Source organism: Bacillus rossius, chromosome 2 (assembly GCF_032445375.1).
Source record: "Bacillus rossius redtenbacheri isolate Brsri chromosome 2, Brsri_v3, whole genome shotgun sequence".
Lineage (NCBI taxonomy): Eukaryota > Metazoa > Arthropoda > Insecta > Phasmatodea > Bacillidae > Bacillus > Bacillus rossius.
Window position 1 is genome coordinate 54,622,653 of NC_086331.1, and position 25,101 is coordinate 54,647,753.

Sequence of the window (25,101 nt, forward strand, 5' to 3'; positions counted from 1 at the left end):
ATATTTCTAATTTGTAAAAAAATACTTTGTTACGTTGTTTCTGTTCCAATCTCAAACTTTGTCTACACACATAATACCTTTAATAAACAGTAAAAAAAACTTAGACGAGGAATTTCCAAATCATACTTTACTTAATAAACAAACATCGTTCTTTGTAACGTAAATTCATCGAATATGCGCGCACATGCGTAAAATATACGAGAAATGCGAGTAACAAAATGCAGCCGTGTGTAACGTTTCGTTACTCGTTACTAGACTGCGCACCCGTTACTCAGTAACGAATACATACGGTTTGCTACAGCTCTATATATTTTCATGTTAGTTAGAGGTGTAAAAGTAACGAAAAAAAAGTGTACCCGTATGTATTCGTTACTATAACAATTAGTACTCGTTACTTTCGTATCGTTACTCGTTACTTCTGATACCGCATAACATGCTATGTTATGTAACAGCAACGAATCGAGTCATATTTCGTACGCGTACAGTATGACGTCGCGTAAATAATAATAAATCGAATATAAACAATTAAAAATATTTGATAATTAACAACTTTTGTTAACCAAGAAACAATTAAATCTCATTAGAGCGGCTTTATTATAATATCTCTTTTAAGATAAGAACAAAAAAACGTGAAAATACGCGATAGTAAAAAACAAAAACATACATATTTATAATTTGTAAAAAATACTTTCTTACGTTGTTTCTGTTCCAATCTCAAACTTTGTCTACACACACAATACCTTTAATAAACAGTAAAAAACTTGGACGACGAATTTCCAAATTATACTTTTCTTAATAAACAAACATCGTTCTTTGTGTAACGAATAAGCACGCGCATGCGTAAAACATACGAAAAATGCGAGTAACGAAATGCATTTGTGTGTAACGTTTCGTTACTCGTTACTAGATGCCACACCCGTTACTCAGTAACGAATACATACGGTTTGCTACAGCTCTAAGTGTTGTCCCTCTTTGTTCCGTGAGTGCTGCAAGTAAATTCAAAATTTAATGAGGATTATTCATTATATTACTAAACAATCTTTATGAATTGCCATTTTGAGGTTTAAAATATAGTACCCAATAAAATTTGAAGCCCCAATAGTACAATACTATCATTCTGGATCCATGAATTAAAACTAATGCAGCCGAAATCGCACATGACGACTACTGGCACAAACATGTGACGAACACTGGCAAACACGAAAATTTGCATGACTACTGGCTCGAAATCACACTTTTTTCAAAATTATAAATCTACAAAAATAATTTGTTTTTATCGAAGAGTGTTGGATAGCATTGTAGAGTAAAGTTTGAGGTTAAAAACAAACATGTAGGGGCAGTAATACACCTACGAGGTTATGTACACAATTTTTTTTTTCTAAAACTCTTCTTAGCATGATGACTACTGGTACATTTACCTTAACATTTCTTACTATTCTCATCTGTGTGCATAGCATAAGACTATACTGGAGCAGATAGTTGGGTGTAATCTAAAATAGGTAGGCATGTTTCTGGAATTTTATATATATATATATAATCTTGGTGTAGAGAAAAAATAACTTTAGTGAGAAAAGAGAATGGACAAGAATAATAATTAGGACAGTCAGCAGGAATAAGAGGAGTAATACAAACATCATTGTAAACACTCTTTGTCAATGTATACTATTTTATCATTAAGTTGTGATTATGTTTGCACCCTACCTTTAAGCCCCTTAGTGCTGTGTCCAATACATGGCATGTTGCCCCCTACCGTATGTGAGCATGAGTGGCTGTTGAAACAATGTACCAGTAACCCGAGGGTAGACAGCGGTGCAAGAGCACCAGGAGTGGCTTAAGTTATAATAAATAAAAATTGATTTAATAGTGTACATGGTATGGAAATGATATACTTTTTTAAATTCTACCCCTGTTTTTAAACCCGTGGAGAAATGGTTTGCTTGTCAAAATTGTTCTAGACTTAAGTTTTTGATAAAAATTATAGATAATACAAACAATTTGAGCAGATTTAATATTATACTTTCTAAGGGAGTTATTAATTATTTTGACTTTCAACCTTTGTTATTTTTCACTCCTTGCGGATATGATTGGTTGTATCAAAAAGTTATTTAGACAAATGTTATTGGTATTACTGACATAAGTTACAGTACGTTCTAACGGATGTGATATTGTTAATATTATGGGAGTTATGGCTATTTTTTTTTTCAAAAACCTGCTCCATTTCTACCTCTTTGGTGGAATTATGCCCATTAACGAACTCAATGAAGATTTTCAATTACCCTATTATAAGTATCGATTGGAAGTGATTTCTGCAAAATTACGACAGTTATTGTGTCTATAAAAAAGTGATATGTATCTATATAAATGATAATGTCTACAATAGATAGTCTTTCTTAGAAATATACATAATATAGTGGTTAAAACAAAACAATTTGTTTTCGTTTTCTTTTTGTGTTGCTGTAACATAAAGAAAAGCTATAATACTTTTGAAAAATTGGAGATATGTTTTTTTTATTATATATAAAACTAGGTTTTATTACAAATTTCCTTGAGTAAAATGCATCAATATACAATGTTACAAGCAAACTAATGTTTCTCAATCATTTTTTGTCAAAATCACCATTGCAGGTAATCAGTTTTCTGCACTGGCACTAAATATTCGGTATGTTATAGTTATAATTGGACTACATTAAAAATCGGACCCCTTTCTTCTGCACTTCTCTCACTTGGGGTCAATGTTTTACTACACAGTGTTTTTTTTCTAATGCTTCACCAAAAACAGCCATACAAACATTTTCAGAATAATAAATATTTTCTCAAAAGTAGCACACTCAGATCCAAAGTATTTTTTGATTGTAATTTTTTTATATTTATTTATCTTTGCTTAACACCATATTCAGAATGACATGATTTAATTGTGTTAATTTCCTTTGCTTTTTTCTTCAGTTCCTTGATTGAGTTGCCTTGCACAGTTCTCAATTCATATCTGAAAGAGATTTTGTGAAAATGCCACACATTCCTGAGTGAACAGTAATAAAGTTGACTTACTTGTTGAACTGGCAAACTCAAAGTACTTCTCATCTTTACATAATATGTCTTTCTTGTGAACACAAGAACACAATCCTTTTCGATATAAAGGAGTGCTATTTCATCTTTTTAACTAATTGTCATTAAATGTTAAGAAATACCTGTATTTTTAGTGTTATTCATTTTAATTTTTACATTGCTGATTTTAAGGATGATTTGTGCGATGCTGTCATTCAGCTCAAATTTGCGGTGGAATCGCCAATGTGAAGCTAACAAACACCTCGTCAGTAAGTTATTGCGTGCCCTCAGTTCAAGGAAACACTACAGGTAGTCCTGCTGGCGGAGGGAGTGTTTGTGAGGAGAAAGAGGTATGGCATTAGAGACTGTAGAGTCACACCTAGAACGTTGGAGCCAGGCATATACCAGACTTGGGGGCTGGTATTATGGCTATAAGTGATAAGTGAACTTGGACTGTCCATTTTAGAAACTTAAAATTTTTTTTAAAATGAAAAAAAAAGTTAGGCCATCAGCTACTGGATTTCTATGCAGAATATTGAAAGACAGTAAAAATATGATAAACCTGCATGCTGGAATTCATTCCTTAGTCACATTCTAAGTTGGCCCAGGCTGTACTGTGTTTTATTTTCTTAAAGTGTCTTTAGTTATAAGCCATTCATCATTGCAGGTCCTTGGTCTTGCCAATTTTTTGGAGTATTCTAATAATATAATACTTTTTTAGTAATTCAGGTGAATCAAATGTTTGTTTAAGTTCAAGGTCATGTTATCTAAATTTCTATCGATTTTCTCTTTCTTTAGACGTCGACCAGGGCTACGCCCTTCCTAAGCCTGATGTGCCTCATGCCACTGCCGACCCCCTCTCCTCTCACCGACACCCTCTGTTTCAAGCCTCCCGCCAACAAGTGCGTATGTACGTGTGTGCGTGTGTTCCCTCGCCTTGCACGAACCCTTTTGGCGCCCACCCTAACTGGAGCAGTGGAGACTGCATGTTTTTTGAATAATGTAATTCTTAAATATCTGTAATATGTAATCCTTAAAGCTAAAAAAAAAAATTGTAATTTTTAAAATGTTTTAATAGTTATGTTTAACTGTCTTCAATATTAATGATGTACTAACGGTAAGTTCAGCATTTCCTGCGGCCATGACACCGGGGCCCGGGGCAGTCTCTTCCGTTTGCCGTGCAGGGTAGGACGCATCTCAGCACCTCGTTGACCTCAACTTTTGCTTGTAACCGATCCGTTAACACCCACCGTCGTAACTATTTTTTTTAAACCTTTTTCTAATAAACCTTCAAGGCCTACGCCGGCGGCAGACTGTGTAAATTAATTAATTAAAGCTCCCCGGAACGTTTTGGATTAATCGGCGGACTTATACTTTCGGGGCCGGGCCACGCGGTGTCCTGGTCAGCATGAAAGCTGGACTATGTGCTGTTTTCTGTGTACGTGTCGGCGCCAATAAAGCTCAATATTCACCCGACTCGTTGCAATTAATTCCTGACGACGAGTTTCCCAGCACAGAGACGGAGGTGTGTGGGGCACCTCAAGACCCCACGAGCAGTAACATAGCGTGCCAGCCGCTGAGAGCGGGCAGGTGAGTGCTAGCAGGAAGAAGTCGAGCCTAGCTCCACATGGGTGACGTCATGGCCCTGGGACAGAGTCTGTAGCCGGGTCCACGTGCCCATCCACGTGGTGGCGCCCGAGGTCTACACGTACGCCGATGCGAAACCCCCCTCACGACAGTATGGTAGTGTACTATTTGTGTAGAATTCTTCTAAAGTGTATATTCATTTTAAATATTGCTTTTATTTATAAATTTTATGTTTGGGTTTATTTTAAATCTATAATTATGTTTCTAGAACATCATGTATTATTTTTGTAAAGTAAGTACAAGAGACAAGTTCGCAACTCAGCAGCGCCAATTTTGTAGACATTTTATCAGTTACGAGACATTCTAGTGCTATTTGTATGTATTCTTATGATGGGAAAATTGGCAGGTGTTCGCTTCCATGGAAAAATGTAAATTTATCAGGTTGTCATGCTAGCCAAACAGAATGGACATGATGCTTTTTATGTTTGGTTTTCTGAAAAATCATTGATGAGAGGGTTACGTATATTGTATGATTTTGTGTCCTTGGTTGAAAAAACTGTATTGTGATTGGTTGGTGAGATTATACGGCTCCTTCTTTTCTGTGTAGTGGTACACAGTTGAGTAACCACATCAGACGTTGTTCAAGTACTGTCGTGAGGGGGGGGTTTCGCATCTGTGTATGTTAATACCTCGGGCGCCACCACATGGATGGGCACGTGGACCCGGCTACCGACTCTGTCCCCGGCCCGTGACGTCACCCATGTGGAGCTAGGCTCGACTTTCCCCTGCTAGCTTTCACCGGCCCACTCTCAGCGGCTGGCACGCTATGTCACTGCTTGTGGGGTCCTGAGGCGTCCCACACACCTCTGTCTCTGTGCTGGAAAACTCTTGGTCGAGAATTAAGTGCAACGAGTCTGGTGAATATTGAGTTTTATTGGCGCCGACATGTACACTGACAACGCACACAGAAAACAGCACATTGTCCAGCTTTCTTGCTGACCAGGACACCACGTGGCCCGGCCCCGAAAGTATAAGTCCGCTGATTAATCCAAAACGCTCCAGGGAGCTTTAATTAAGTTATACAGTCTGCCGCCGGGGTAGGCCTCAAAGGTTGATTAAAAAAGGTTTAAAAAATAGTTACGACGGCGGATGTTAACGGATTGGTTACGAGCAATAGTTGAAGTCGACGAGGTGCTGAGATGCGTCCTACCCCGCACGGCGAACGGAAGAGACTGTCCCGGGCGACATGGCCTCAGGAAGTGCAATAATATTAAATATTATTAAAGACAGTTAAACATAACTATTAAAAACTTTTAAAATTTTCAAGTTAATTAATATTTAAGGCGTACATATTACAGATATTTAAGAATTACATTATTTAAAAACCATGCAGTCTCCACTGCTCCAGTTCAGTTACGGTGGGCGCCGAAAGGGTTTGCACAGGGCGACCGAACACACGCCCACACGCACTTGTTGGCGGGAGGCTAGAAACAGAGTGTGCGCGGGGGGGACAGGGGGTCGGCAGTAATGTGAGGCACATAAGGCTTAGGGAGGGCGTAGCCCTGGTCGACATCAGTACTGTTCTGAAAGGACATGCTGGGCGGTGGCTCAACAAAACAAAGTTTATAAGTGGATAGAGGCGTTAAATTTCAATTTTGTTGCCAGGGCAATGCCACAGTAAGCTTCAACCTTTTTTTTCTTGTGAAAATTAACTAGGAATTTATTCCCCAGATGTGTGGTGCATACCCAGCTGGCATGTTGGTACTCACTTACTTATTTCCCTTTTCTTCGGTACCTAAACAATAAAATCACTAGAAATATTCTGATGTAAAACTACAGGACATTGAGGAGTGAATCCGAAAATTGAGCTTTTTTTCGTTTGTTCAAATTGTGTAACAAAATGTATATTCATCGAAAAAAGAATAAAATTCAAATTCATTTTAAACGCTTTTATTTTAATACCACCATTAAAATTTTAAGAGAATCAATAATCATAGACAGAACATTACACCTTAATACCTGCCACAACTGATGGAACATTTTTTTAATGTTTTCTGTGTGTGCAAGGAACATTCGTCATTTTAGGCGGGCACGATTGTGACTTGTCACAACAAGTTATTCTAGACAAAAGTCAGTATTAGATTCAAGTACAGAACAATTGTGACGTCAGTAATATGTATTATTCCTTTATGTGATTTCCTAGGTTTGAGGGGGTGAGACATAAATAGTGAAAGATTGATAATAGCAACAATTCACAAAATGTTGTTAGAAATCATTGTTGATAATAATGAGATCAAAGCTAAACTCCAGATGTAACTGGCATTCCATCTCCCTGTACTGAACTCTGAAACATACTACTACAAGATAGCTTTGATATCCATTTTTGTATACAATGAAAATAAATAAACAGTGCATACCCGAACCTTATTTGTTTGGTCTCCTTATGTGATTGGGAGTCATACTTTGCACTGAAGTAATCTTATACATAGCCTCAACAAAAACCAGAAATTCAATTTGATCGACAGCAGTACCAGTATCAGTAGTAGGTATGCAGGGACATACACGAAGGATTGGTCTGCCAGTTTTAGGATCCCAAAAGCTCCAATGAAGAAATACCTACTATGAAAATAACTGTCATGCAAAAGTATGCTTTGTGTTTAGCTCAACATATTTTGGTGTTTGCGTACATTTTAAATAGGTAAATTAGTACTTACTACTGGATTTCTAAGTTTTATGTAAATGCAAACTTTTATAAATGTTAATATAATACTTTCTTATATTTTTTTTTATAAACAGAAACGTTTGTGTCATATCATACACCATATGTTCATTTAGGTGATTGGGAACATGGGTACACATCCCATTAATTTTTTTTTTGATTTTATGATATTATTCTTTATTTGAATATGCATGACTTACATATAATTTTTATTGAACATACCAACCTCATAAATACTAACATTTTAATACTAAACAGTTAGACATATTCTATTAATATAAAACTTTCTTGTCAAAGGTGTCATTTTTGCAGATTTTATTATACTTATAATTACTCATTTTAAGTATAACTTGTTCTATAGCATAATTGTCGCATGCTCATAATCTTTGCACCGTTAATAAAGTTGCACCCCTACTTTTCAAACTGGTTTTTAATATAAAATGAGTGATCATAATGTGATAAAACACGGTATTTATTAATAATATTGTAACATATAGAAAACATTTTTGACTTTCAATTCTTAACTAGCAACGGATGATAAAAGAAATTGAAAAAAATTATCTGTACAAAAGTACAGTACTCTAAACCACATGTAAACACTCTTTGTGATTGTCTATTATATTATAATTGGTTCTTTGTGTTGTGATTATTCTTGCACCCTGCCCTTAAGTCCAAGTTTCTATGTCCATTCCCTGGCATATTGCTCACTACTGTGTGTACTGAGTGTGTATTTGGTTGTATTTGTGTGTATGTAGAAGCATGCCTGTGTGTTTGTGTGTAGGGAGGGTGACAGGGTAGTAAAAAGGTGTGCAGGAAGCCAGAGGGTTAAAGCAATGCATGTTCTCCAGGATTGGTTTCAGTAGCGATTATTTATATCCAAAACAAAAAGTATATTTACGATTAATATTGTATGCTTCAACCAGACATTTCATGTTGTCACTGACTAACATCTAGTAGATTAGGTTGAAAATTGCCAATTAATGAAATGCTGTAGTGTGACATTTTAAACTAATTTCTTGCAAACCATTGATGACACCTGGCTCTCTGACCCCTGTTACGAATGATTCCCTGTCGTGACGAGAGCGACGACCAACCTAAAACTCAGGGAGTGAACAGGTTCTCACCTTGTGGCTTATAACAGGGGGCCAGGACAACAGAGACCCCTCGAGCTGTTGGCCGCTCGAGACGCCATTTAGTTTGGTCTATGTAGATCCGTAGTTCGGTCTATGTCGTTGAGGCACTGGCTGCTAAACGGTGAACCACTCACGAATCGATAGCGGCGAAGCGCGGAGCAGCGCTCAGATGCGTCCGTCGCGGATGAGAGGCGAGCTACGACTGACTCCCACGCACCGGCGCACGGCTAGCGGGAAGCAGGGGAGGGAGACACACGAGATGCGTGAGACACAGTATGCAGTCCGGGTCAGATTACACTGTCGTTCGTCACACCAGCCGCCACGCTCGGGTGTGCTCACCGCTCGAAGCACCAATCAAAGGACTTTGTTACAGTCATGCCAGGATTAGACATCTATTGGCAACAGCAGGCCTAGGGACCAGGATGGACACGACAACTGTTGTCAAAATTAATCGCACATAATTTTTAAGAATTGGGCATTAATTAAATAGTATTTTTAGCCACAAAAATCTTTGGTGCCTTAAGGTTTTTAACTTTCAAATGGTTCTGTTCAGGGTGAAAATATATGCACTTTCCATTACAGAGTAGGAGGGAGTGTTGTACCTAGGGTATAATGTACCCAGGAACACTTTGGTTTTCTGAACAGTGCTGCACTCTAGCCAACTGTCATGGAAGCACATTGTGAAAACAGCACTAGAGCGCAGCATATACTGATTGTTTTGGCAGTTGGACATGCATTGCGGTTGTCAAAAACAATTTGTAATTTTGCTTGTGTTTTGTAAATAATATTAATGTTTAGTATTGTAAATGAGTTAAATAAAGTGTAATGAATAACATCGTCAATTACACGTCTGAAATCTGTGTGTAATGGTGAGAACAATTCATTGTTTGTATGCTGATATTACAATTATCTGTAACCAAAAATGAATTATTTTTAAAAATTGGTAACCTATTGTACCTAAGAACATGTTCCTTGGTACAATAAGTATGTCCTTTGTTATTTTAACCACGTTTTCTAAGGATATGTAGTGTTATTGACACGTAGTTATATCAATAGGTACCACCAATGTGTGTATGCAAACCATTGGTTATACAGAAGTGTTATTCGATACATACTCGGATCCATTTTTTCCTGTCTTTCAGTTTTAAATCGAAAAAAGTCTATTATTTTTTCTTCTGACACAGCAAAAATCAATTTTTCCCCCATTCTTTTTTATTTGGCATCTGACTTCCTGCCAGTGATAGGGAAAGTTTGAACAACTTTTAAATGTTGGCTACAATGTATCTGTAGCTAATAAATGTTTTTTTTATTTTTCATACAGTGCTGGTGTTAAATTTTTTCATGTAGTGTATAATTAATTTTTTATAAACATGAAACTTCTCCGTGTTTGTAAGACCTACAATCATTATAATTTTAAAAAAAAGTGGGCAATTTAAATTAATATAGGAATAATATGTAGGAAAGTAGGCAAATTGTGGTTTCAGATAAAATTCCTCGCTCAAAATTTTGTGTGAAGAGAAAGCCTGTTGATCCAGGTGCAATGAAAAGTCCATTGAAGCAGTCACTGCAACTGAAGGTAAAAGAATTTATTTGAAAGAGGCTTGCAATGTTTACAATGTCAAACTGACAACACTAGCAAGAGCACTAAGTGGATTTAAAAACTACAAGGTTAATACTTACACCTACTCATCAAATTTTGATGTGAACCGAGTTTTCAGCGTCGATGAAGAAAATCTCCTCTTTGAATACATTCAAACCATAGCTAAAATGAACTATGGTCTCTCGAAAAAAGGTGTGCGTCAACTAGCTTAAAAATTTGCCAAAGTGAACTTAAAAAAATATCCAAAGAAATGGGAGCAAGAAAAAATCGCTGATGGGCAGTGGATGCGATGTTTCATGGAAAGATATCAAGAACTATTATCTATCAGGAAACCTGAGGCCACCAGCTTGTCCTGATCTACAAGTTTTAACAAAAAAAACATTTCTCTGTTTTTTGGAAGTTTGGAAGATGTTCACAGAAGATTTGGTCACGTACCCCCTAACTGAATGTAGATGAAACAGGATTACCTACTGTGCACGTACCCGTCCCTATTGTGGCTCCTAAAGGCATCAACCAAGTAGCTGAGAAGGGGAACTTAGTGACAATGATAGCCGGTTTGAATGCCATAGGAAATCATATTCCTCCTATGTTGATTTTTCCACTGGTGTATTTCAAAGAAAGAATGTTAACTGGTGCTCCTGTGGGGACTATTGGAGCCACGACACCAAAAGGATGGTCAAAAGAAGAAATGTTTCTCAAGTTCTTAAAACAGTTTATGAAACATGTGAAAACCTTAAAGGAGGAACGTCTTTTGCTCATCATGGACAATCATGAAACTCATTTGTCTGTGGAGGTCTTAGAATGTGCTTCAAGTGCTGGAATTGTCATTGTGACTTTTCCTCCCCACACCTCTCACAGGCTTCAGCCTCTTGATGTTTCCTTGTATGGACCTTTAAAGACATTCTTTAACCAAGCTGTTGTTAAGTGGCATGTGAATAACCCTGGCAAAACTTTTTACATATATTGAATAGCTCAGGTGTTAGGAACTGTTTATCCCCGTGCTTTTGCGATGAATAATGTCATCAGCGGCTATAGTCGCCGCACGGTAAGTTCATACTTTTAGGAAGCCCTGCTTCAAGCTGGGATCTATTTTCAAGGTGACTATGTATCCTTCCGCCAAATATCAACAATAACATTGCCATGTGAAAAACCATGTGACTACCACATGGCAATGTTTTGGTTGGGTAACTGTCAAATAGGGATGTAATTAATGGATGATAAAATTACACTGCAATTTTTATAATTGGTTAAATGTCAGTAGAAAATGTCATAACACCATGTTTAATAATTCAAATATTAAATATAAAAAAATCTAAGCAAATTTTTATAGTTTAGAGTTTAAACCCAGCGTGGTGCTGTGTCTTCACATAATATCTATAAAAATTGATGTTAAGTTTTACAAAAGAAATTTTGCTGCTTCGAGATTACTATATCACAAAGTGCTATGGTTGAAAGCATGAAAATTATGTCAGTATCATCTATGAAGAATTTAACTTTAAGAAATTATTCAGTATGAGGTAGCTATGTAAACTGTTAGTTTCCTAAAGCCGTGAGTGCCAGGCACATCACTGCCATTACATCGAGAGGTCATTTGTGAATAGAAAATAACAAGTTAGGGTAAATGTGTAGTTGGGCGGTATTTGCGAAAAAAAAATGTTAAAAATCCGAAAATACCTTTATTGTATGCTCTTCAACTTCCTCTTTTCATTAAAAGCGGCGGAGGTAAGAAATTCCAAATACTTAAGAAGATATCGAATTTTTAAATTTCATCACAATACCAGTGCATTAATGTGGCGATTATCATTGTTTCTTGTTTACGTACGAGTATCTACTTTTTTTATTGGATAATGATGTCACGCGATTGTTCGTGATAGGCCAGAATTCAAACGAACCAATACATGATTATTTAGTGCATTTATTGTTTAAAACGGTGTTTAATTACCACCTCCAACTTAGGTGAGTTTTTAACGTTTCTAATTTTAAAGTCTTATTTGTTATTTTGATATTGTTGCGCAAGTAATAAGTAACAAAAAAATACTTGAGTTATTACTGTGCATCCTTTGTTACGGGTTTGTTAGGTAAGGTCAGTTACATTATAAATAATTTAAAACTAAAGAATAATTAAAATTAATTCACATTATTTTTAATGTCGGCTTAGTTTGAAAGTATTAATAATGTAACTGACCTGACCTAATCAACCATTTTATTAATTACGCATTGACGATTCGCGTATTCACGAACACACAGCAAAATAACAAAAATGGCGTCGCTCGAATGGTTCCACAGGTCTTGTATTGCAAAATTAAAAAATTCTATATCTCCTTAAGTATTTGGAATTTCTTATCTCCGCCGCTTTTAATGAAAAGAGGACGTTGAAGAGCATAAAATAAAGGTATTTTCGGATTTTTAACATATTTTTTCGCAAATACCGCCCAACTACATATTTACCCAAGTTAGTAACACTTTTCTGGCACTATGAACCGAGTCAAGTATCGGTTAAAGGTTATGGCTAACCAACATGTGTTTTGTAATTAGAGGCATTATTTTCTATCAAGCAGAATAAATTTTAAATTCAAATTCTAAGTTATACATTAAACATTTCTGTAAGTGTGTATTTTTATGTGTTTATGTGGTTTGTCTCATATAAAAACTATATCACTTAAGTATGTACAATGCAGAAAAGAAATTGTTGCCATAAAAAACTTAACTTAAGAATCTGTAATAAAATAAATATATTAAATAAATCGAAACTCAGCAATAAATTATCACTACCATGAATATTATGTTGTATCCTATAATGAAACTAATGTTTAAGAATCACATATAAACACAGCAGAGAAATTACATATCACTAAACACGTTATCCAGAACACCTGTAATTAAAAAGCATACATTAGCACATTTACCCTGAGCATATATTCAAATGCTGTATTTTTTTATGGTTACAGGTGTTAACAAAAAGTCATGACAACAACCTACGTAGAGTTGAATTTCTACTCAAGTTTTTTAAAATGCATTCTAATTATTGACAATTATGTTTCCTAACCTAACCAAAATTTACGAAACTAATTTCATGTAAATAAACCTCATTTGGGTTGGGTTAGGTTACATTATGTTGGTTGAGGATAGGTTATGTTAGGTTAGTATCTGTGTACATGCCCTTACATTTAATATGTTTTGCTTGTGGGACATTACCTAATATATAAACGAAAATATAAGAACGTGTCTGTTTGTAATTTGCCTGACATTCAAAACAAGAAAGCTGCGAGGAAGGTACTTTTACACTATTTTACAAACACGCCCCAACCTAACGGAACGTTTTCACGCACATACTTTCATAACGTGTTAATTAGTCACTCACTTTTTCACGGTCGTGACGCCCAGATCTAGAAGAAATGCTGTCATTTCTGCAACATCACCCTGTTCCAGTTGACCTGTATTTATTAACATCGTAACTCTTCGTGCCACGTTGATAATATCGTGCTGTCTCCTTCTTCTTTACATTCATTTTAATAACCTAACAAACCGTAATAACTAACACAAAGTTACACTGTAAAAGCAATAGTTCACTACAAGTTACAATTGAGAAAACCCTTTAAAATTAGAAAATTAATTAGTACACAAATACACTGGATGTTTTCGGAAAATCAGAAGTCGTTTTGAGCAAACAAAAACAAGCGTTCAACATGGCTCGGGCCGACACACAGTTACGTAGGTGATTCATCCGCAACAGCTTGCAACGTCATCTGTAAACAAAATAACTTAACTTTCGTATATATTAAACAATATTACTCCAGCATCTGGAAGTAAACATATGTGAAACATTTTCAGAAATATTTATGGTTATTTCAGCTGTTCAAAATTACATACTAAGGAACTATTTCTTCAAGTGTGTAGCCAACATACCGATAAATATCGTTGCCACGCGTGTTTAAAAACTTACATATAAAATTAACAAATACAAATTATTTCAGTATTCATACACACGTACGGAAACGTAATAGCTTGATAAATTATGTCGTCCTATTTTGTTTATTTATTTGTCAAACAAATTGCACAATAGTAAACCAAATATTCTTAGTTCCATTTTTCAACAGTTCTTCCCAAAAGTACGAACTTACCGTGCGGCGACTATACACAGCGACAGGAATTTTCCCATTGAACAAAGGTGTGTTTTCTGATGAGAACTTCCTTTCTTCACATGTTACTGATCGACCACATCAACCAGAACTGGATAAAATTCCTTTAAATAATCCTACCTCTGATATAGCTGAGACTGATTTGGATCCACCAAGTTCCAGTGATTTGCTAGCATCTTCATCAGCTATTCCTTCACCATCACCATCGAATGAGTTACATTTGCCAACAGCCTCTGCAAGACCTACGTCTAGACTAAATGACTTTATCCTTGACATTCAAATGGTTCAGTTAAATAATCAGCAATTAAAACTTGTCACACCTGAACAGGTGCAGCCCGTCCCTAAAGCAGGAGCTAGGAAGACTAGCAAGAGAGGGAGTAAACGAGGAAGATCAATAATTGCTACAGATACACCTGAAAATGACCAAATAAGGGAGGCAAAGAAGAAGAAAATCTGCAACAAAACGGAAATGTTGAAAAGAAAATCCAAAAACCTTGGATTTGACAGTGAACAAGTGAAGAAGAATGTTGAAACAAAGCAAAAGGTTGTAGAAAAAAGAGCTGGGATTGGCAACAAGAAACCTTCTGAAAGGAAACACAGTCGGCCTACATCAAGTTCTTCTGAAGATGATGTCATCCCATTGGTGTCCACAGATGACGACGACAGTGCCGATGAAGAATGCATATTTTGTGGTGAACCTTATTGCACAGACAGAGCGGGAGAGCAGTGGATAAGATGTGTTGTTATTCTTCGCTGGAGTCTTGAACTTTGTGCTGGTAGCGATAGACAATCCTGGAAAACCTACATTTGTGATGTATGCAAATAGACTCCAAATTATTGAAAACAAAAAAAAAAATATTTTTGATGGGGAATATTTTTTGTGAATCTACAGCATAGTTTTGTTTCTTTCACATTTTTTTATAAAGCTTACACAAAATATCATTTATAGGTCTATATTTACTTTGAAGATGTTAACTTTGTGTTATGTTTAAACCTGATATTATAGGCTACAGTTCCTGTAACTTTTCTCAATCAGTAAATTGCTTCAATTTCTCGAACATTAAGCTTCGGTCTTTAAAAACCAAAGTGAATGTTTGAAGTGATAAATGTGTACATTATTCACAAAATTGCTTCATTCAGCTACAGTTTATGTGATAATTTCTTATAAAATAAGTAATTTCCTAGGAACGTACAACAAGTAGTGTTCCCTGGTACATAAGCATCAAGTACCTTAAAATATTTGTAAAAATTTTGAAAAAAATAAAATTGAAGATACTGGTAATTTTTATACATGTAAATTAATAGTGATGCTTAATAGTGATGCATGTTCCCCATTAGTAAAAAAATATATATTTTATATGTAGTGGCTTGTAAAAAAAATTGTTGCTTGAAATACTCAGTGATTATAATACTCTGATATTGAAGGGAAAGGCACATAGACACAGAGGGGAACTTTAGGTAACAGGGCCACGATACGATTTGTGTGGGTTCGTGTATCAAATTTCCCTATACTAAAGACCACAGAACCCGTCCCACTCTCAGCATTAGAAATCATGATAAAATGTTTATTACATGGATCATTAGGAGCTCCACAAACCTTACCCACTGCATAGTTAACAAGTGATAGTTTAAAAGATTTACCATATGAACTTGCATAATTTGTTTCAATTGGTGCAGCTCTAGTAATTTAATAATTAAATTACAATGCAATTAACACTGTTTGAAAGACCCAACAGCACTGGGTTAGGACAAACTTCAATTTTAGGACACCACATGACCTAGAGTTAGTTTAGCACTCAATGAGCAAATGAAAATAAAAATATTTAAGTAAATGGTATACCGCCTGATGTTGAAACACAGGAAATTCAAAAATATTCATATGATCTTAGGTAAATGACAGATTCTAACAGATCATTGGTGGAAGAGTTTAAGTCCTCATGTGTAATGAGCATTTCTGGTGGCGATCTAAAGAGACTGGTAGTAAGCGCAGTGTACAATGGCTGCAGGAAACCATCTGGCCATTGAACAAATTTACAATGAGTTTGATTTTGAGAATATGCAGAGTGAAGACATTTCACAAAATTATTTAGTTGTGTAATTTTTTTTGTAAAAGTTTGTAAAAGATATTTAGGAAAGAAGTACCTTCCAAATCCCAAATACAAAGTACTACTACATCTTTGTCGCTTTAAGTGCTGAAAGAGAAAAACGTACACTTAGGGTGGTACATGGAAATAGAAAATATAAATTAGTATGTAATTAATGGAATGTGGCACTGGCCTCACATAATCTATACTAATATTATAAAGCTGAAGAGTTTGTTTGTTTGAACGCGCTAATCTCAGGAACCACTGGTCCGATTTGAAAAATTATTTCAGTCTTGGATAGTACATTTATCGAGGAAGGCTATAGGCTATATTATATTATCAATAACATTAGGGATCCTTACTAAAAGTCCAATTTAGAATCAAATGCGTTGGAGGGGGTTAGATACAACATGCAGTACAAGTACGAAGTGTGTGTTGCAGGCGCTAGAAGTTTATTAAGCGAAATACCACTTACTGACTCACTCATCACGAGATCTCTAAAACTATACACCCAATTGACTTGAAATTTAGCATAGTTACTCATTTTGTGATGTAGACGCTCACTAAGAACGGATTCTGCGGAAATCCGATCGCAAGGGGAGTTTCGGGGGCGTAATATATCAAAATTTCCAGTTTTTGATAGGAAATCACCATGGCAACGGCTGTTGCTTTGTTGATGCTTCATTCGTCTCTATGGCAACGACTATTTCAATGTTAGTGAATGCAGTCCTCATCACCGTTGAAATTTTGCGGGTAATTTAAATATAAAAAATTGCCCTTTTTTTCAAGTATATATATTTTACAGACTTGAAACTTCACAGTAATGTTCCTTATGTTACGCAGGATGACATTTTCCAAAAATTAGATCCCATGGGTGGTTAAATCCAGGCAACAGTGGGTACTTTGTCTGCATGAGAACAGGATTTTGCATTGTTCATGCCTTCTGCGTCTCCATGGCAACGGGCATCGCGCGGCAGAGGCGTACCCACAAGGAGGGGCATGTATAATGAGCGGCGCAAGAGTGATCTGCCTGTAGACTGCCGTAACGAAGTACGGGTACATCAGTTGTACGTTGCGTGCACGAGTCAGGAAACCATTGGTCCTATTCATTTTCTCTCCGGTACATTATACAGCATTGAAATAAATTTTCACTGAATTTTTTTTATTTACCATTACTGTAAATGGGAGATGGGGCTTAATTTTTTTCCATTAGTATAGCCGTGCGAAGCCGGGTCGGGCAGCTAGTTAATATATATACAAAAGATGGGCACACACATTAGTTGGGTATTTAAGCACTACGTAATGGAAAGGTCACAGTTGGCGAGTCCCATCAAGCTCATTGGAGGAACATCAACCCTGTTAACTGAAGGATACAAAGGGGATGATAAAGTGGAAATTTATTCCCCCAAAGTTATAAAAAATATAAGAAATTTCAATGAACCCAATGTATTTTTTTGAATGATTCAATGTGAGCTGATACTGCACTTGAAACTCCAAAAAACAAAGGAATTGAATCATCTTGATAATACAGTGTAGTTGTTCAAAACTCCTTTTTAAAATACGTTTTCTGAATGACTCCTTTTTTGTTATTTATTTACATTTTTATCCCTCTTAAAAATAATTTTTGTATTTGCTACTGACCCTGCTCAATGAAAAGTAATATAGTTAGTCATGTAAAGTATAAAAAACTAATACACTTTACCATTGTGTTACTTACCAGTGTTCTGCCCTGGAGCACCAGTAGTAGATGTAGAAGGCTGTTCAAGGTCAAATACAGCTTGGCGAACTTCTGTAATTTAAAAAAATAACTTTCATTTCTTACATCTTGGAGTACAGAATTAATTACTAAAGTAGTATGAGATAAGAGAGGGGAAAAGAATAATAATATTAGAAACCATACATAAACTATTTGTCAAAGTATGCTATTTTATAATTAAGCTGTGTTTATGCTTTCACCCTGCCTGTAAGTTCATAGAGCTGTGTCCAATTAATTGCTGTGTGAGCCTGAGTAGCGGTTCAATTAATGTGCCGGCAACCCGGAAGTAGACTGCAGTACAAGTCATCAGGAGTGTTTTTAGTAGTATTAATACACAATAAACAAATTGTACTTTATCCTAAAATTTTCATGCTGTCACTAGCTAACACCTTTCAAACACACATGAGAGTTTAAAAATTCCTTCTCACATATCTTTTATAGGACATGATTGTAAAGGGTTTTAAGTTCATAATATATTTTCAAACATTATTTTTGGTGGGGTAAGAGTATTTATATTCTAATAGTTCTATCAGGATGAATATGTATACACCTTCCATCCAGGGTTAAACATTTAGAATAAACTTTTCTATAACACCCAAACACACATACTTTTGTAGATAATTCTAAAAACAACCTAATAAATATACCTTAATATTCTACTGGGAGTCAACAGAGTAAGGGAAACCTAATGCCCACTATAAACTTTCACCTCATGACATGATGCCAAACACGAAACATTATCATCTATCTTGAAAACTACAAAATACCTAACAGTTTTACATTCAAAGACTATATTATATATATGTAATGTACTCAAATATTTAATATTTTTTTTTTAAATTTAATGAATTAATTTATTATTAAATTATTTTAATAGTGTAAAATATCTTCTTGTTTTTAATGAAATACCTGTTTGTTACAACTATGTACCCCATAAGTAAAAAATTAATTAACAAGTAGTAGCGTATAGGACAATTGTTACTTAAAATTTTCTGGCAAAATATTTTTTATTGTTTAGTACATATGTGGGAAGTCTACAAATAATTGTAAGATAATTTTCCTAACTAAATGTAATAATTATTTATTTTCCAATGGTTTGAATAAAATAAAGACAATACAGCCTTCACAATTCCATAGCTGGCCTAGTCCAAACAGAACCTTGCAGACACTATTTTACACTGTGTACGATTCCGTACTGACGTCTGGGGTTGCGCCTCACAGAGCCCTGTGTGCCACCACCCCTCCTAACACCTCTCACCATGACATTTAAACTCTCCGCCCTTGACATGCGTGTGTGGACATGTGAGTGCGCTACAAACTACCGCAAGAGGGCATGGTCAAGTCAATGCTATATAAAGTAATTAATATAGTAAAGTTTTTCTATTGCATTTTTAGTAATTAATATGATAAAATTTTTCTTTTACATTAACAGTTTTAATGTTCTTTCATGTTTCATAAGCAGCACCACATATATTAGTACCAATTAACAACAATAGACCTAACCTTCCAAAGTCTTTTTTATATTTTATTAATCTGAGATGTAATTGTTTTACGTTAATTGTTTAGGAATTTTGGGTGTGAGATAATTTTATTGTGATTTTAAGGAGAGTAATTTATTTTCAGATTGACGCACATCAGCGGCACGACTCGGTTCGCCTAATAGTACAGGAGCACAATCCTTTATCCGAAATGGTCGGGACCAGCAGCATTCCGAATTTGGGAATTTTTCGGATTTCAGAATTTTAATACAGGAGGCCTAGTAAAGCCAAGTTAGGTTACGTCAGATTTATTAAGGATTTCAAGCAACATAGTACAAAAAACAACAAAGTACATAACGTAAATAAACACTGCAGCATAAATAAATACCTGAAACAATCGCCAAAATAATTTGTTTTTAACAACTGATACTGTAAAACATCTGGAGAATGTTTATGGTGCGTCGTCATTGCCGCCGATGTCGCCGTCAACTCGTACGTCTCGTGATCGGCCGGGTGCAGGATTTTCCTTCTCCTGAGATGAAGCAGCACGAATGATGGCATTTTTAAATGCCTCTTTGAAGTGTCACTTTTTTTGGTTTAGTTTCCGCAATAATTCCACCTTCTGAGTTATTGCTTATTGATAATGTTAATTGTTTTCGTTTTTTTTTTCGCTACCACCGATCTTCATATCGGAATGCCTTTTTGCCATTGCCGCCTTCAAATATGGCAACACGTTCGCGTAACAACACGGTTAACTACTAAACGCGATAAAACAACTCCTATCGTAGCCAAGCAGCAAGCTGTAACTGGGGCTAGTTTGCCGGACAAACGGTAAACACAGCGCCTCGGCGTTGCCAAATTGCATGCTGCCTTGCTGACGCAGTGCTGCCAAGTCACTCGCTCGCACTAGTCACACGATCGCGACTTGAGTTTGCCACACAACTGCGAACAAAATCGCGGACGTTGAAGTTTCGAAAAAAATTTCGGATTTTAGAGCTGTTCGGATTTTGGAATTTCGGATAAAGGATGGTGCACCTGTACTGACATTTTAACACCATTGCAATGACGAACCATCTGGGCTAGTATCTCTAGAGCTTACCTTAGGGGCACTTGCTTGATTTAATTCCGTATCAATTGGCTCAGAGGAGTTTTCAATTACCGAGATCCTAGTGTCCAGATATTAGGTTGTCGAAACCCTCAGTAAGCTGGTCGTGCAGCAAGTGTCGTGAATTCGAACCGTCTATGGCGCTTTGACACTAGTTTTTTTGTTTCAAAACTGAAAAATACAGAATTCCATCAGTCGCTGGAAGATTACGCAGAATATTGAAGGACAGTAACAAAATGAGAAACCTGCGTGCTGGAATTCAGTCCTTAGTCATATTCTCAGTTGGCCCAGACTGTACTGTGTTTTATTTTTTTTTAAGTGTCTTCATTTATAAAACTTGCATCATTGCACGTCGTTATCTTGCCAAGTTTGTAGAGTATTTTAATGATATAATATATTCTTTATTAATTCAGGTGAATCAGCTGTTTCTATAGGTTCAAGGTCATGTTCATCTAGTTTTTCATTATCATCCCTGGAAATAAATCTTTATATTTAAAAATTTAAAACCAAAAGCCATTAACTTCGTTTTTTATTGGTTTTCTCTTTGTTTTGTAGGGTAATTTTTGTGTAGATTCTACTTTAGTACATATTCATTTTTAATATTGCTTTTATGTATATATTTTACGTTTGGGTTTATTTAAAATCCATAATTATGTTTCTAGAAAATCATGTATTATTTTGCTAAAGTAGTCCAAGAGACATGTTTGCGACTCCACAGCGCCAATTTTGTAGACATTTTATCATGAGGACATAGATGCTTACCCGAGGCTGTTTGTAGTGGGCGCAACAACGTGAGTTGGCCTGTGGACCCAACTGAGACTCCCGGTCAGGGCGTTACGTGGCCCGTGTGAGGCGAGATATTAGTCCTCTAATTAATCAAGCTTATTTACTTAAGACCTGGTCCGCTCTAGGCGTCGGGCACGCCACACTGAACCAGCCTACACAGATACCACGGGGTTGGCGACACAGGGCCACACGTCTCTGATGACTCCGCGCACGTCTGGCCTCGGCCGATGACGAAGAGGAACTGGGGCATACAGCGCTCTGCACGTGGGCAGCAGGCAGCTTCCCGCCAGAACAAAACCGTTATTTTATTCTGTGATCCCGCGCCAAGGGTTTGCTTTAAGGAAGAAACAAATCACTCTTATAATTTATACAATGCCTCATCCGGGCTCAGAACCTTAAACATCAGCTACTTTATATATTAATACTTAAATAGCAATTGTTGTTATTGGTTTCTGGGTGACGTCGCACTGCCGCTAAGTGCCCTCTTACGGTAGTCCGTGGCGCGCAATTTGAACACATGCACATTTACATACGTTGGCGGTACAAATGCCAGGAAGGAGGGGAACTGGACAGTGGAGTTGGACCAGGCTTACAAGGTGAAGCCCCGAGTGACATCAATCAGTTACGAAACATTTTAGTCCTATTTGTATGTATTCTTATGATGGGCAAATCTGCAGATTGTCACTCCCATGGATAGATGTAAATTTATCAGGTTTTACGTCAGCCAATCAGATAGGACTTAGGGTTTTTTATATTAGGTTTTCTGCAAAAAGACATTGATGAGAGGTTATGTATTTGCTTTTTATTGTGTCCTTGGATGAAAAAACTGTATTCTGATTGGTCGGTGGGATTATACAGCTGCTTCTTTCTAGTGTTTTGGTACACAGTTCTACAGTGTTGTCATTCGTTCAGTTACTGTGCTGAAAGGACGTGCTGGGAGGCAGGCTCAAAAAAACAAATTTTAAATGAATAGAGGCATGCAATTTCATGTCTATTGCCAGGGCCATGTTACGGTTATATTGTGAATATTTTAATTAGAAATAAATTCCCCAGATGTGTGGTCCAGACCCTGCTTTCATGTTGGTACTGTACTCACTTACTTAATTTCCTTTTCTTTGGCTCCTTATAATGAAGCCACTAGGAATATTCTGATGTAAAGGTACAGGACTTTGAAGAGTGAATCAGAAAATTAAGCTTTTTTTCCCTCATTTTTTCAAATTGTGTAACAAAATTAATATTCATTAAAAAATGAATAAATTTCAAATTCTTTTTAAACTCTTTTATTTTAATAACACTATTAAAATTTTGAGAAAATCAATAATCATAGACAGAACATTACACCTTAATACCTGCCACAACTGATGGAATATTTTTTTCATGTTTTCTGTGTGTGCAAGAAACGTTCGTCATTTTAGGCGGGCACGGTTGTGACTTGTCACAACAAGTTATTCTAGACAAAAGTCAGTATTAGATTCAAGTAAAGAACAATTGTGACGTCAGTATGTAATATGTATTCCTTTATGTGATTTCCTAGGTTTGAGGGGGTGAGACATAAATAGTAAAAGATTGATAATAGCAACAATTCACAAAATGTTGTTAGAAATCATTGTTGATAATAATGAGATCCAAGCTAAACTCCAGATGTAACTGGCATTCTATCTCCCTGTACTGAACTCTGAAACATACTACTACAAGATAGCTTTGATATCCATTTTTGTATACAATGAAAATAAATTAACAGTGCATACCCGAACCTTATTTGTTTGGTCTCCTTATGTGATTGGGAGTCATACTTTGCACTGAAGTAATCTTATACATAGCCTCAACAAACACCAGAAATTCAATTTGATCGACAGCAGTACCAGTATCAGTAGTAGGTATGCAGGGACATACAAGAAGGATTGGTCTGCCAGTTTTAGGATCCCAAAAGCTCCAATGAAGAAATACCTACTATGAAAATAACTGTCATGCAAAAGTATGCTTTGTGTTTAGCTCAACATTTTTTGGTGTTTAAGTACATTTTAAATTGTTTTTAGGTAAATCAGGACTTACTACTGATTTCTAAGATTTATGTAAATGCCAACTTTCATACATGTTAAAATAATACTTTCTCATAATTTTTTTATAAACAGTAAAATTTGTGTCATTACCATACACCGGCACATAGATACTCACACTGGCAATTTTTTAAATTTTTTTTAATGAAATTATTTTTTATTTGTATATGTGCAACTTAAATATTTTTTTTATTGATCATACTAGCCTCATGAATACTAACATTCTTATACTAAATAGTTGGACAAATTCTAGAAAAATATTATCTTGTCAAGGGTCATTTTATCAGATTCAAGCATACTTATACTAATTTTAAATTTATTAAGAAATAATATTGTAGCATATGAAAACATTTTAGACTTTCAATTTTTAAATACGAAAATATGAATAGTTAAATTGAGTGAAATCAGTTATATAAAGAAATTACTCTAAACCACATGTAAACTATGTTTACGGTGTATACGATATTATCATTGGTTATTTGTGTTGTGATTATGCTTGGAACCTACCTTTAAGCTCTAAATGTTGTGTCCAATTCCTGGCATGTTGTCCATCAATCTGTGTGTCTGTGTTTGCATGTGGATGTGTGTGTGTACATGTGTTTTGTGTATTTTGGTGCACAAGCAGGCATGTGTGTTTTGGGAAAATGTTCAGTGCGCTAGCGCCCGATGGTAAACAGCAGTATACTGATTAACTAAAATTTTTATATGTAACACAAACAGTATATTTACAATAAATAATTTATCCTTCAAACAGACAAATTCATGCTGTCATTGGCTAACATCTATTCGATAAGGTTGAAAATGTTCAATTAATGAAATGCATATTGAGTCTTTTAAAACTAATTTCTTGCAAAATAATATTAATAATAATAGCACAATGTTTTTAAGAATTCACAATTAATAAAAAAATTTTAGCCACAAAAATTATTTGTTCCTTAAGTTTGATAACTCATATGGTTCTATTTTGGTTGAAAATACACGTCTTTCCATTACAGGGGTATCATTTACCAAAATAATAAAGTACCTAATATCTAAATGCACAAACATTTAGAAATATATTCCATTACTTTAACATAACAATTCTCTGTCTAAATTATATACACATGGCTTTACCATTTAGGCAAAACCTAATGCATCCTAAACCACTTCCGTCATGTGACGACAATCCACTCAAATAGCATTCTTGACTTAGTTTGCAACTAAATCATTTCTGACATTTTTTACTGGCTTTATTTATTCAAATGTTATGTTATAGATCTGTGTAGGACACAAATATTTTAGTAAATCATTGTCTTCAACTGACATAGCATTTTCAATGAAATACCTATACATGCATGTTCCCCATTAGAAAAATTAATGTGTGCGTGGAATCCACAGTAAAACTTTTTGCTTATGAGGTATGTATAATGATAAATTATTATAATATTTTTATTGAACAAAAAATAATATAAGAGAATATTAAGAATGTCAGTATTATCTCAAATAATAAAAAAATATTCACATTACACCTTGCAACAATACTGATTTACACAAGTAATAAAAATAATTATATGTACATGAAAGAACAATATTTTCTTGCGAATATGGCTGGTGGCGTTGTGCACAACAATAAGTG

The 25,101-nt window shown here is 35.5% G+C and overlaps 1 long non-coding RNA gene across 2 annotated transcripts in view; it reads right to left on the bottom strand.

Annotated features, from left to right (window-relative positions):
• LOC134529289 (uncharacterized) overlaps positions 1-25,101 on the bottom strand; it is a 129,374-nt gene that overhangs the window by 74,270 nt on the left and 30,003 nt on the right. For both annotated transcript variants that reach the window (XR_010074524.1, XR_010074525.1), the window contains exon 3: positions 18,022-18,093. This is a non-coding gene — a long non-coding RNA (uncharacterized LOC134529289). The remainder of the gene's footprint in view (positions 1-18,021; positions 18,094-25,101) is intronic.